Raw genomic sequence first — 15,999 nt, 5'->3', positions numbered from 1 at the left:
TGTTCTACTTTCCTGTAATGCAGGCACCTCAGGTAAGTGAGGTAAGTTCATCCATCCCTACAACTATTCCAACCTCCATAATTTCTTTGAATTCAGGAGTAGCTATGGCAACTGTACCAATGACCAAAAAGTTGCCTACCAAAGCTGCCAAACCTACTACAATTTCCAAATCTAAATCAAAGACAACTCCCTCTGGTATCTCTCAAAAGATGCCAGTTGAAAAATCCACAAAAGCAAAATAGGGGAGTGTGAAGGAGAGAAAGTCAGGTGAGGGAAGGGGTGAACATCAAAGAAACTCCAAGAATAAGGTTGGAGAGTTGAGTGAATCCCAGCCTAGCCACACTGCAGTTTCCCAACAAACTGCAGTGCTTAAAAAGGATAAAAGCTCACTTCTAGCTGCATCCTCCCAAAAGGATGTAGTTATTGAATAAAGCTCTCAACCAAGAGCACAGGCCAAGAGGGTTAGGGACACAAGCTCACCCTAAACTTATACAAGAAAGAAGAAATCTAAAACCTCTAGGGATGCACAGGGTACACACACTGTGCAAACTGGTGCTAAAGACACAGTCACTGCACCTTCTCAAGTTCAGTTTGATGTGGCTCCAATGAATGTGGAGTCACAGCCAAAATCTCTAGTTATAGAAGCACCTCATACACCATACTCACCAACAAACTCTCTGGATGTGGATATGATAAACACATCAATTCCTGATTCCCTTTCTTTAACTCTGTTGGGGAAGCCAAAATCTAGTGCAAGTGAGCATCATCTTTTAGATGATTTGTTGGCTCACTTGCCAATTCTTTCAGAAACTAATGTGACATATGTGCCCAAAATATCTACAATCAGCACAGAATCAACAATAGTTTCTCTTCCTAACTCATTCATTTCTACTCTCTCGACGGATATTGCTCATCCGTCGAGTAGTGATTGTATCCCGACGGATAAGCCTAACAGCAGTTATCCATCAGATAACATTACCACTCACTCGATGGATATCACTCATCCGTCGAGTATCTCTGCATAGCTTCAAACTTCAATTATTTCAAGTGCAGAAGATTTAGTGGTTGTACAGTCACTCTTAGGATTGAGAGAGGAGAGTGTCTTGAGTGAGAGGCTGGGTTGCTCCCAGGCAAAAGGAGAGGAAATGAGTGAAAATCTGCAATCCATTTCTTCAGGATTGGCAAAAGGGAGTGAGAGGAGTCCCACCTTAGTAGGTGAAGGTGAGGGTGTGAGGGTGGGGAGCCAGGGTGAGACCCTGATACAACAAAAGAGAGAACATGAGAAAAAAGTAGGTACATAGGGTATAAGGGTGGATCCAGCCATTGCTCATAAGTCAATGATTGTGGATGATGTTGAAAAGGAAAGACAATTTCAGCAACATTACAAAGCTGTAATTGATAACATTTCCTTGGATGCTGACACTTTTACTCATCATGTGTCAGCCTATCAACTGTTGGCTGCTTAGGGCAATGAGGAGGCAGAAAAGACTTTGAATATAGTCCATACTTCAGAATCTCTACAAAGGGATAAAGCTGCTGTCAATTTGATGCCTCCTACAGCTGGTGAGCCATCTGAGGAATTTGGAGTAAATTCTAATGATGATGACTCTATTTTATTTGATGGAAGCATGAACTTAGGGGGAGATGAAGGCCCAAGTTCTATTCCAGATTTACCTGAATGGGCATTGACAAAGGAGTCTACACCAGGGCAATTCAATGTATCCTTAGTTAAACAAATCATGTCTATCCAAAAGGCCATTCAGAACACCTCAAATGCTGGTACCAAGGCTATTCTTCAAGCCCACTTAGATTCTCTACATCTCATGAAGCTGCAACAATTAAAACAAAATCTAAGTGTGGATGAGCTCAAAAAGGATTTAGCTGACTTGAAGACCTACAATTCTGAGAAGCTGGATTCAATCATGCCCTATGGTACCATGCAGGATCTGCTCCTGAGACTGAGAAGAGAATCTGATACTAAAAAGAAGCTGGCCAAATTAGAGAACAGATTTCAAGTTATTAAAGACTCTATGGTCACCATTCTTCAAAATCAACAGTCTCAGACCAATCTTCTAATACAACTGGCTAAAGCACAAGGCTTGACTCCTCAACTTGATGATAACAAAAAGGGGGAGAAAGGACCAAGTGAGGGGGAGAAGTTTCAGATACAAATCACTAAAGTAATTGTGCCTTCAATTACTGTCTTAAAGCCACCAGTTGCAGATGGTATAGATCTGATTCAAGCAACAGTAGCCAACTTGAAAGCTGTTGAAAAAGAAAAGTTGAGTTTAGTCAACTGGGAGAAGATTGATGAGGAGATACAGAAGAAATTCCAACTTGTCAAGGAGCCAGTTAAGTCAGCCATCCATCACTCTCAAGTCAAGCAAATCAGTGTGAATGAGATGAGCATGAACTATCTGGAAAGAGGACAATCTTCCTGCATCAAGTCTCCAAAGGCTGAAATGATTCTTAAACCAAGGGAAAATTATTCAAAATCATCCTTGAAGAACCCCTTGGATACTGTGTATGAGACACCCAAGCCTGATGAGAAGAAGCTTTTGTCAAGATCAATTGCCTTCTATAAAGATCCAGCTGATTCAGCTTTAAAAAGAAGAATTGCTAAGATATTCAGAAATGGGAAGGAAATTTGTGTGGTAGCTGGACATCCAAAATTTGCTCAAGCAAAGAGAGAAGAAAAAGCCAGATTGAAGCAGGAAAAGAAGCAAGATGCTCTAGATGCAAAGAAGCCACTACATGCTATGAATTCATCTCAACAAATTCCCTCTCAACCTTCTGAAGCCACTGAATCAAGGAAGCAAATTGAAGAACATAAGAAATCCCCAAGGAAGAAAGAATTGGCTAGAAGAACAAAAAGGAAACTTGATATTGTTGACAAGGAATTGGAAGATCAATTTCCTAAGGTACCCACACCAGCTACAACTCAAGCATCAAAGCCCTCTGTGGTATTTGAAGATATAAAGGTGGTGGATCCCTACAGGAATATTCATGGTGAACCTATTGTGCCCAAGGATGAGCCAATAGGATGGGATAACATACCAATTCCTGACTTCAGTCTACCAATCCTTAGCAAGCCAAAAAAGACAAAGTCAAGGGCAGTCAAGAAAGTGAAGCTGTCACCTCTCAAATCCAAATCTGTAGTTAAAGCTCAACCCAAAGTCAACAAGGGTGACTACTTGTACTTGTGTGACATCAAAGAATTTTCTGATCTAAACCTCTATCTGGATGAACTGGATGAAGTGAGGGGAATTGATGCATACAGAAACCTACCTGAAAGGTTAGTGTTCAAGTACAAAGGAGGAAGGGAGATTCAGTGGCCACTTCACAGGATTCTTCAAGAGAGCCAAGCTGTACTGATTAAATTTTATTCATCCTTCAAGAAGAACTTTGGATTCAATGTCACTGCAAGAAGACTAGTATTGAAGAAGATTGAAGAACTAAGGAGTGTTAGAGCTAAAGATGCACTCCCAAGACTCTAATCATCCCATACACAGGGGGAAGAGTGCATCTAAGGCCCTACTGGCTGATGGAGTTCATGCATGACAAAGGTGTGAGAAGATTCTCCAGATTAGAAGACCAATTGAGCATCTCTAGCAATGAGACTCTCTTGGAAATGCAAGGAAAGCTAAATCTCTCAGAATCTGATGAACTGGAATTCCACATGCAGCTCCAAAATTAGATTGATGAAAACAACAGAAAGCTTGGAAGAAGATCCAGACCTTCAAGGAACTAGAAAAATCTGCTCAGGCTAGAGGAGCATCTTGAAAATGACTGTGAGCCAAACTTTGTACATTTTGATTAATTAAAGCACTTTCAGTATTATCTACTTTTCCTTAAATCTGTATGTTTAGGATGTTTTGTTATCATCACGTATCTCTTAATTTATGGCTACAATTCCGGTAGACATAAATTGGGGGAGATTGTGTGCATATGTTGTGTACTTGATGATTTCACAAACAAAACACCTAAGTAGATTTTACTTAGTGAAATAATGTAGCACTCGACGGATAAGAATTTTAGTCCCGACGGATAAATCTTTATAGTCCCGACGGATAATGATTTATTATCCATCGAGTGAGTAGCTTATGTAATAATGAGTCTGTAGCACATTTCTGCATACACCTTTGTATAGATTCTGTAGTAGCATATAAGTCATGTCGACTTTAACTAGATATGCAGAATAGGTTGATTAATTGTACATAGATGATGTCTTATAATTCTGTATAAGTGAAATGAAGTCAAGTGCCTGATTGCTACCCGACGGATAATCTACAAAGCACCCGGCGGATGATCAACAATCCAACGGATGATCATTAACTCGAAGGATGATCATGAACCTAACGGATAAAGAATTCAAACATCAGTTGACAGTGACAACTGGTCACATGCGTCGAGATGTATGCAAACGGAATGAGGAAGCCTATTAACTGGGTAATAGAGAACAAAGTAGCAAAGCATAAAAACTGATAGTTTTTATAATGATTCTATCTTTTGACTTTGTAATCTTGGTAATATATATAAACCAAGAAGTAGCAAATAGAAACCAAGATCTAAGATACAAAAAGTGAGAAACATTTGTAAGTAGAATTATTAGCATTTCTCTGTATTCTCAGTAGTTCAAATTTGTAAGCAGCTGTGAGCATTCTTGCACACAGAGTTCTCTCGATATAATATATATCTCTGGTGGAATTGTTTAAATCCACCAGAAAGTTTTTAAAGACTCTTGTTTTTAATTACTTATATTTTGATTCACTTAAGTTTTTATTCCGCATTGTGCTAATCAAAACACTTATATTTGTATTCGAGTTTGAATATTTTTATTTTAAGAAAAAGGTTCAAGAATACCATTCAACCCCCCTTCTGTAATTCTTGCTATATTGTTAAGGGACTAACAATTAACCATTACAACTAAGGTCTTAAGGCCATAACTATGCACCATGCTCAAGTAACCATTAAAGAACATGATAGATCATATAAAGATGACATACTATTTATCACTTATCATGATCCAATCAAGAATAATAAATAAGTAAAGCATATGTCATAAGCACAAATTAAAACGAAACCCTAAACACGCGGATCGACCTGTATCAGAATACTAGAAAAATATGTATCAGAACACTATTCCAGAAGCATGTATCAGTATACACACGATCCATATCCCAGTTACCAAAAACATGTATCAGTATACATATTTTAAGAGATCACATACATATGAGTTATGGCAGATCTTAAACATACTAGTATCATCATATAGATCATTAACAGATTCATCATATCATTCATATAACATAACTGTTATCATGGCAGACTCATATAACATAACTGTTATCATGGCAGACTCATATAACATAACTGTTATCATGGCAGACTCATATAACTTAATTGTTATCATGGCAGACTCATCATACATGCATACTTGTAAAAATACAGTAAACACGTAACCAAATCAGCCCCTTATACACGTAGCTCTGATACAATTGTTGGGTTCCGAGGCATAAAACGCAGCGGATAAACGTAAATAAAACAAAAAAAAAATTCAAAACCCAAAAACAGGATCCATGTATAATTGTGGGCAAATTATAGAGATAACGAATCATACCTTTCAAGAGCCTGACTTTCACGAACTCAACGGAGATCCTAGCTATCACGCTTTGTGTCTACCTCTCGGAGAAACACATCTATGGTATCCACACGAGCACTTCCAAGAACGTCTCACGAACTTAACTACGGAATGGATGTACTAGCCTCCTTCTTAACGATCCGAAATTGCCTCTGCCTCTCTTTGCTGCTAGGGTTTTTCTTCAAAACGTACAAGCCTCTTTAACCTATCATTATGTATTTATAATGGCTGATTAAAAAAGCCCATAACAGCAAAACCCAACCCTAGTAGGTATTGGATTAAATAATAAAAATGAATTTCTATTATTTAATTAATAACTAAGTCATACTTAATTATTATGGGCAAAAAAAACATTCATTTTAATTCGAATTTATATTATCTCAATTAAGTCTTACTTAATTATAATAAAATTCGAATAATCATCAATTAATTTAAATCCATAATTTAAATTAACTATTCCATTAAGTGCTCTATTTGTTGCGACCCTATAGGCTATTATTTAATTGGCAATAATTTTATTCTCTAATAAAATAATAAACAATGAGCGGTATCTAGCAATACATCATTGTTACCCAATTAAACAATAATTAAATCATGATTAGATAAAACCTTTCATGATTAATGTTTTTCGTGTAATATAATCCCTTTAACCATACATATTATAGATTAAACTCGAGGCATGTATTTAGTCATCCTCTTCAACATTTAATCCGGGTTTACTTGATCTATGAGTAGATTATCAAGACAAATCATTATTTGAGCATGACCATGCTTTTATAATCTTACTCAATCAAGAGGCTAATAATATCTCTCCTAATTATAGGAGGGTTAAATCCATTATCTATCATTCATATTTCTCATACGACTCATGATATACCCGATGTCCACTTTTATCATCACCCGATCAAAAGTAACTTTTAATGTAGTCAAAGTATATTAATCCTCGTATAGAAATATAATGATTTCAAGTCAAAGGATCGTTACACCATTATCACTGTGAGTCTTTCTTATGACTTTATTAAACATGAAGAATCTCACTGTGGGTCTGTCCAGTACCATGTACTCTCACATGTACCTATGTATTGACTTTAGTATCCCCATACTTATAACCAATGAGATGTGGTTATCTTGTCAAACAACATACTAGTCTATCTATGTATTATTATTGTCCTATATAATAATACTCGACTAGGGACCTTTAAGAATATGATATATTATATAATCTCAAGTTCAAGTCATGTACTTAAACTATAGAATGTGTATCATGATTCTAAGGACATTTATTATGCTAACAAAATATCGCAGTAATTAAGGTCATAATAAATACATTTATTGAATGATCAACTGACATAAAGATTTAAAAGAATAATGTATTGCCTCTAGGGCACCTACACTAACACACTTAACATCTATCACATAGGGTTGCACAAATATTCGATAATAAAGATCACACAATATATTTTACATGACAAGAATCAAAATGAATCACACAACATATTCTATAATTCATATCATCAAAATTCTTCTTAAATCAATAAATATTAAAAAATAATTTCTTATCTTTAGTCCCACAGTCCTAAATCACACTTTATGCCGCATTTTTTCAGGGACTGACATCTAATACTTTAAGACACACTTCCCAAGTGACCGGGTTCTTATTCTTATTCGATGGGGGCTAGTTCACGTCCATTGTCAAGTGAAACCGAAGCTTGACAAGGTATCAATATGTTCCGGAACGTGCGCAAACTAGTTATAAGTTCTATGTATTACACTACCCAGTGATCGAGTTCTAATTCTTAAAATGTACATGACTAAGACCAGGTTTTTCTCTGAATTTGTTTCTTATCAATCACATATCGATTTCATACTTACGATAATCTAAACAAATATTCGAGCACGTGAATCAAACAATATAAAATACGTTATACAATGATACATAGCAACAAAAAGTTACTACTTACAAAATACGAACATGTAAACAAACAATATATACGGAGTAACAAAAAGTTATTTACAGAACACGTATGCAAATATATAATACAGAGCAACGGAAAGTTACTTGCAAAACACGTTGGTAAACAATAATAATACGGAGCAACAAAAAGTTACTTTCCTCAATCACGCAAACATATAATTCATAGTAGAGCACATATTCAATCGTTAGCGATCCATCAAAAATGCAACATCTAAAATCTCGAATATCTACACGATTCCAATTCTGATCATATCTTAAATTAAGATTTTTAACTCTTTAAATGAAATTTTCTTAAAAAACACGAGAACACAAAAGTTGTAGAGCATGAAAAGACCTTTCCGAAAAGTCCAGAATCAACGAATTTCGACTTACGATGAATTTTCTACAAATTTTACAAGATTGCTGATTTTTATGCAAAAGAGCCTTGCGAATTTTGATATTAAAAATGAGTAACACGAATAAGATGTATTTATAATGATACAAAACCCTATTCCTCAACCTACAACTTACCGGTATTTAAGTCTGATCCAAATTTTAGTCCCATTAGTCTAATTTAATTTTAAAATCCTAATCTTAATCAAATTTAAAGCAACAGCCGTTCCAGCAGTTTGGAAACAAGCAATTCTGATTGTTGCTCCAGCTAAAGTTAGGATGATTCCAGTTGTCAGGATGATAAGTGTCTGGAACTGGTTGCTGTGATCTCTGAAAGTTGCTCACAAACTGAGCTGATTCACTAGATATAGCGCATTGCTCCGTTGTATACGAACCTGCACATAGCTCACAAACACTGGTTATCTGATTAACACAATAGTTAGCCAGAGAATCGATCTTTATAGACAACACCTTTAGCTGAGCAGTGATAGCCGTAGCTGTATCCACTTCAAGCATTCCTACTACCTTGCTCTGTCATAATCTCTGAGTTGGATACTGATATTTATTAGAAGCCATCAGTTCAATTAGATCATAAGCTTCATCGTAGCTCTTAGCCCATAAGGCTCCACCTGATGCTGCATCGAGCATGGGTCTGGACTGTGCTCCCAAACCATTATAAAATAATTGATGATCATCTAATCAGGCATTCCATGATGAGGACTCTTCCTAAGCATCTCCTTGTAGCGCTCCCAAGCTTCATATAAAGATTCTACTGATTGTTGCGCAAATTGAGTAAGAGCATTCCTGATTGCAGTTGTCTTTTCCATAGGGAAGAATTTAGTGGGAAACTTTTGAGCAAGATCTTCCCAAGTAGTAATCGAACCCGCTGGTAGAAAGTGTAACCAGCTCTTAGCCTTGTCCCTTAGAGAGAATGGGAAAAGCCTCAACTTTATAGCATCTTCAGAAATAACATTGAACTTGAAAGTGTCACAGATCTAAATGAAATCCCTAATGTGTATATTGGGATCTTCCATTGGAGAACCCCCAAACTAGATTGAATTCTGCACACATTGAATTATGACAAGCTTGATCTCAAAGGTATTAACTGTGATAGCTGGCCTGACAATGCTAGATTGAATATCATTGATCTTGGGTTGAGAAAAATCCATCAAGGCTTTCATTCGTGCTGCTAGATCTCCCATTGTAACGAGTACCTAAAAATAAACAAATAAACCGTGAAAGTAAAAGAATCCGAGTCAGTGAACTTTAACGACCACTGATGACAAGCACATAAACTAAAAATTAACAACACCGAGTCCCTGATAGCAGTGCCAAAAACTTGTTAGGACGTTAATACGCACTAATATTCACGCAAGTATACGCGTTTGCAAGTAGTATAAGATATAAATCAAATTCGTTCCCACAGAGACTGGTTTAGGTTAAGTTAAATTTATGCACCTATGCAACAATGTATGGTTATCATCCAATGCTAAGACAAATAACAAGTTGAGATTGTTTTTAAGTAAGAATTAAACTAGCAATTATAACTAAGAGAATAAGAACGGTTGAATTAATATATATGACAAACATGGGATTCTAACTTCATTAAATACTTCATTCAATAGCCTTTTCATTCTTAACCTTAGCATATGATGGTGATGACACTAATCAGACAACACGAAACTGATAAACGCCAACTTTTGTTGTACGAATACCCTACTACCAAGCATCCACAAAAGAGATAGAAGTTGAATAGACACCAATTATACTTAGTCCTTATATGTCTATAAGAATTGAAAACATAACGGTTTAATGCGCAAGTTATCTATCGTGATTACATAGGGCAAGTAAGATGGTTAAAATTACCTACGAATCATGCATAACAATAACACAAGAACCTATGCTAACATGGCAAGTTCTAAACCTCTATATTCACTGTCGCTTTAATAGATATTAACACGATATCTTATATGTTAGCTACGCACATAAGACGAATAAGCACAACCAGTACTAGGATATCAATCAATTACCACACACCAAGATATTGAAACAAATTAACTATAGAAATTCATAATTAAATCCGTTAGAACCCCACGATAACGATTAGTTCATAATCGAACTCGTCGTCATCATGGGTTCCAACGAAAGCATGATAATAAACAATATAAGAGTACTAGGGTTTAAGAACAAATTGAAAACAAGCATCCAAGTATCGCCTAAATCAAAGAAAATAAAAGTCTTCTTCTCCGTAGCCGTCTCGTGCTCTCTAGGTCTTCTTATTGCTCTCCCAGGTCTCCTTCTTGTTAAAAACATCTTTTTATGGGTATATATAGGCTTCAGGATGACCAGGACTCTCAAAATCTTCAATTTCGACTAAAATCAGGATTCGAGGGCAAAAATCGGGCGCGGACGCGCTATTTTTGGGCGCGGCCGCGCTGAAATAGTGTTTTCAGCAGCGCGGGCGCGCTGGTTCTGGCACGGCCGCGCTGACATTCTGGAAAAATTCTGACATTTCTTCTTTTGACCATATCTTGAGTTCTGCTCGCAAGAATTAGGTGATTCAACTGCCCACGCGAAGCTAACGAGATTCTATACAACTTGATAATGTCCTAGGCTTCCAATTGTGATCTCTTTTCAGCATAATTCTTTAAAAATCTTCTTTCTTCCTTTAACTGATGCCTGAAATGCAATAACACAAAACACATAAAAAATACCAACAACTTGAGTCCAAAACACCAACTTAAGCTTGTAATGAAGCGTTCCAAGTAGATATTAAATCCACTTATCAGATGCGGAGACCAGGTACCCAAGTTTAGAGAAATTTGCCTTTGCTTTGGTCACGACATCAAGAAAGCTCAGACAATACTTCCAAGGGAGAGAAATCAGAGTGGTCACAAATCAGCCTTTAAGGAAGATAATTCACAAGCCAGATGTCTCGGGAAGGCTAGTCAATTGGGCTGTGGAGTTAAGCCAGTTCAATTTAAACTTCATTACCAGGACCGCCATTAAAGCTCAAGCACTTTCTAATTTCATAATCGAATGTAACTTCCCGGAAGAAGAACAAGAACCAATGAACATAAATTCGAAGACAGACCAAGCTGCAAACCCAGGAGCCTGGACCTTGAAAGTTGATGGTTCATTAATAAGCGAATGGTCGGGAGACGGACAAATCCTAACAAGTCTTGAGGGATTCATGATATAGACAGCTATATCCTCGCCTTCCCCATAACAAATAACCAGGCGGAGTATGAAGCATTGATTGCAGGACTCTTAAAGTCCAGGACTTGAAAATCTACAGCGACTCCCAGATAGTGGTCAAACAAACAAACAACGAATACATAGCGAACGACCCTATTCTGGAAAAATATCAAGCACTGGTTCAAACTACCTAGCATCAATCTCGAGGCATCAAGTCCTGCAGATATATCGAGAAGAAAATGAAGAAGCGGATATTCTATCCAAGTTAGTCCGGAACTCATCAGATCTGGACTGCTCAGTTTACTTTGAAGAGCTCCAAAAACCATCTATTGATTCCGAAAAAGTCTTGGAGATCGAAAGCAACCGGACCTGGATGACTCCTTTCATCAACTACTTAAAAAAAGGAGAACTCCCAGAAGATAAAGGAAAGGCTCAAAGACTAAAATCCAAAGCAGCCAAGTTTTTCCTTAAAGAGGGACTACTATACCGCATGACCTTCTCATCTCCTATTCTAAAGTGTGTCGGGCCCAAAGAAGCTAAGTGCTGCTTAATGGATGTCCATGAAGGGATATGCGGAGATCACATGTCCCTAAAGGCCCTAGCTCAAAAGATCACAAGGCAAGGCTACTACTGGCCAACTATTCACCAAGATGCAATAGAGTTTATGAAAAAATGCAAGGAATGCCAACTCTTCAGCAATGTATCCCGGATCAACCCAGTCTTACCTTCATCAGTCCTATCTCCAATCCCCTTTGTTGTTTGGGGTATTGATATCATGGGACCCTTTCCTCGAGCTAAAGGTGATCTCAGGTACTTGTTAGTTTCAATTGATTACATGACCAAATGGGTTGAAGCAAAAGTAATGAGGACCATAAACCAGCAGGACTACATAAAGTTTATGGATAATATTTTGATGAGATTCACAATTCTAAGAGTCCTAGTATCTAATACTGGGCCACAGCTCATCGGATCAGAATTCGAGTCCTACCTCCGAGAGCGCTCGATCAAGCACAAAAAGTCATCAGTAGCATATCCCCAAGGAAACGGTCAAGTAGAAGTCACAAACATAATCCTGCTCCGAGGTATTGAGAAGAGACTTAAAGAAAGTAACAGCAAATGGCCAGAAGAACTGCCAAGTGTATTATCGTCCTACAGGACAAGTACGGGAGAAACTCCATTCAAATTATCTTATGGCACAGAAGCAATGTTACCTATTGGGGTAGGATCTCCTTCTCATAGATCAATAAACTTTGATGAAGCAGCTAACGAAGAAAGACTTAGAACAAAAATGGAGATAATTGATGAAGTCCGGGACCAAGCTGTAGCAATGATAGAGAGCTATAAAGAGAAAACAAATAACATTTCAGTCAGAAGTCCAGAGTCAAAAACTTCCAATTTGGAGACCTGGTTCTTCGAGATATGGAAGCGTCGGATAGTACAAACACTGGAAAGCTAATGCCAAAATGAGAAGGACCATATAAGGTCAAAGAAGTCATGAGACCAGGAACCTACAAACTAATAAACATGGATGGATGAGAAGTCCCCAACACCTGGCATGGATTCAGACTAAGGAAGTTCTACCAATATAAAAAAACAAACAAAGCAACCAAAACCTTGTAGCCTATGACAAGCAACCGGTTTGTTTTCTATATCTTGTATGAAGGAAATTTAAGCTCAATGAGAAATATTTCTCTATATTACATTTTCTTAGGAATTATTCAAAAATCACCCACTAGTCCGGACCAATGATGGGCCTGAACTAGAGCAAAAATATTTACTTAGAAATACTTTTTGAAGGAAAAAAGCATCCACTAGTCCGGACCAATAAGGATCCTTGGTTCACGTGGTTTGCAGGCTATTGCGTGAGCCCGTAGGGTTTACCGAGTGCGCACCCGAAGGGTAGCAGCTGTGGGTTACCTATGATAAAAAAAAAAGATTTATATATTTTAGTGATATGATATTTTTTTAGAAAAAAAATAAATGTATTTGGTTTGTTATTTTAATAGTCAACTAGTAGTTTGTCCAATACTTCTTAATAGTGTTTACTCTGATTGATGTTTTGATTATTTTTAAAATATTTATGAATGATCCTACCGAAAGAAAGTCAATATCTATAAATTTATTTCTTTTTAAATTTTTTGTCACATCACTAAAATATGTGTTGACATCTGTACGGTGGAATCATTCATAAATATTTTTAAAAAAATCGACACATCAATATGGGACTAAATACTAGTTAGAAGTATTATTCAAACAATTGGTTGATATATATCACTTGTATATATATATATATATCTTAACATCCGTATGGTTGGATCATTCATTAATTTTTTTAAAAATTCGTAATATCAATTTCGGACCAAACACTAGTTAGAAGTACTGGTCAAACTACCGGTATACTATTAAAAAAGCAAACCATATAAATTTAATATTTCTAAAAAAAATTCATATCCCTAAAATATATAATCTTGACATTCATATGGTTGGATCACTCATAAATATTTTTAAAAAAATCACAATATCAATAAGGGACCAATCACTAGTTAGAAGTACTAGTTAAACTACTGGTTGACTGTTAAAAAATTAAACTAAATATACTTATTCTTTTCTAAAAAATTTATCATATCACTAAAATATATAGATCTTGACATCTGTATGGTTGGATCATTCATTAATATTTTTTTAAAAATCGCAAGATCAATATGGAACCAAACACTAGTTAGAATACTAGTCAAACTACTAGTTGACTGTTAAATGCAAACCAAATATATTTATTTTTTCTAAAATTTTTGTCATATCACAAAAAATATATAGATCTTGACATCCGTACGGTTGGATCATTCATTAATATATTTAGAAAATCGCAACATCAATTTGGGACCAAACACTAGTAGTTTGACCGGTACTTCTCATTAGTGTTTAGTATCATACTAATGTTTCCATTTTTTAAAAAATATTTATGAATAATCCAACTTTACATATGTCAAGATCTATATATTTTTGTGATATGATAATTTTTTTAAAAAATAAATGTATTTGGTTTGTTATTTTAATAGTCAACTAGTAGTTTAACCAATACTTTGTAATAATGTTTACTCCCATTTTGATGTTTTGACTTTATTTAAAATATTTATAAATGATATAATCGTAACGATGTCCATATCTATAAATTTATTTTTTCTAATTTTTTTTTCATATCACTAAAATATATAGATGTTGACATCTATACGGTGGGATCATTTATAAATATTTTTAAAAAAATTGACACATGAATATGAGACTAAACACTAGTTAGAAGTATTATTCAAAACATTGGTTGATTGTTAAATTAACAAACAAAAATAATGATATGATAATGTTTTTTTTAAAAAATAAATATATTTGGTTTTCTATTTTAACAGCCAACCAATATTTTGATCCTAACCCAAGAATGTTCTTCAAATTGAGAACAAATATCGAATGATCCAACCGTACAAATGGTAAAGCGGTTAAAAGAAAATGATATATGCAAAATTTCAATAATTTTCAATTATTATACCTTGATTATTTTAACAAAAAAAATAATTTAACATAATAGAAAATTTCACCGCATGCCCATTTGTGGTATTTATGATAAAATAGATCAAAATCTTGATTTCAAATTTTCTTAAAATAGCGAGTTCTCAAAAATAAATTTTACAATTTAGAATATTATAATCTTTGTAAGAAAAATATTAATTTATATTATATGTCCTATATAAGGTAACAAGTTTGAAAATAATAATAATAATCATAATAATCATAATATTTAAATTGACACTCCTAAATTCGACCGAATGCGGTTGTATTTAGAGCCACGTCAGCTCCGCGTGATCTAACGGATCAAATTCAACTGCCATCACAACAATCCAACGGTTAAAATTCTATTTTATAAAAAATATTTACACACCAATACAAAACAAAATTATATATATATATATAAAACTAACCTTAACCCCCTAAAGCGTCCCAACCCCCTTTTATCCCTCACGCCGCATGGAGAGTTGTGGTGGCGTGCTGTACGGAGAGAGAGAAAGAGGGCGACTGGTCTCACTGAAAAAGTTGTTTTATTTTGATTTCGGAAAAACGTATTAGATAAAGTGAGGGAGAAGAGGGCGATTGGACTCGCTCGAAATTTGGTCGGCTGGTCTCTTTCGGCTACTGGAAAAGACGATGGAAAATTTCTCAGATTCAAGATTCCGGCGACAGATTTTTCAATTATTTTTTTCAAATATGTTGTTCATTAATACGACTGAATGCGGTCGAATTCAGATGCATATTTTCTCCTATATATGGTAGAGTTTATATTTTTTGCAGGCGTTTTGAATTTTTACAAAAATTTAAAATTTTAGGGGGATTTTCAAATTAAAATTGAAAAATCAAATTTAATTGAATACAGTTATATTTAAGCGATTGTATTTAAGTGATTGTATTTGCGCGGTTGTATTTAAACGGTCATATTTAGTATAAATACAATCGGTCTCCTAAATTTAGTATAACAAAAGTTGTCACCTTTGGCGCGCCCTCAATTACATGTAGCTTCATTTTGCTAGCTTTCTGTTAAAAAGTCATAAAATTGTTATCCACATGTCCTAATTAACACAGGTTCATTTGCAAATGCTTTCTTGACATATCCACGTCTATGTTACTTCTCCTGTTATTTCTCCTTTCTATAGTCCCCATGGCTGTAATCTCTAAAATTCACAAATTTACAAGCTGTAGAAAGTCTGGACTAATTATATATACACCCCTTTCCTAAACCAGCTATAACTCTATGTAGAATTTTTTTTTTGCA

General features: G+C 35.5%; 1 non-coding gene across 1 annotated transcript; it reads left to right on the top strand.

Moving 5' to 3' along the window:
- Positions 1 to 8,693: 8,693 nt before the first annotated feature.
- Positions 8,694 to 8,800, top strand: LOC141699474 (small nucleolar RNA R71). The gene has a single exon (XR_012565937.1). It is a non-coding gene; the product is annotated as a small nucleolar RNA R71 (small nucleolar RNA).
- Positions 8,801 to 15,999: the final 7,199 nt, after the last annotated feature.

The sequence above is a fragment of the Apium graveolens genome, chromosome 11 (genome assembly GCF_009905375.1).
Source record: "Apium graveolens cultivar Ventura chromosome 11, ASM990537v1, whole genome shotgun sequence".
NCBI classification, from domain to species: Eukaryota; Viridiplantae; Streptophyta; class Magnoliopsida; order Apiales; family Apiaceae; genus Apium; species Apium graveolens.
The sequence above is the reverse complement of the archived record's forward strand: the minus strand, read 5'-3'. Positions and strand labels throughout refer to the sequence as shown.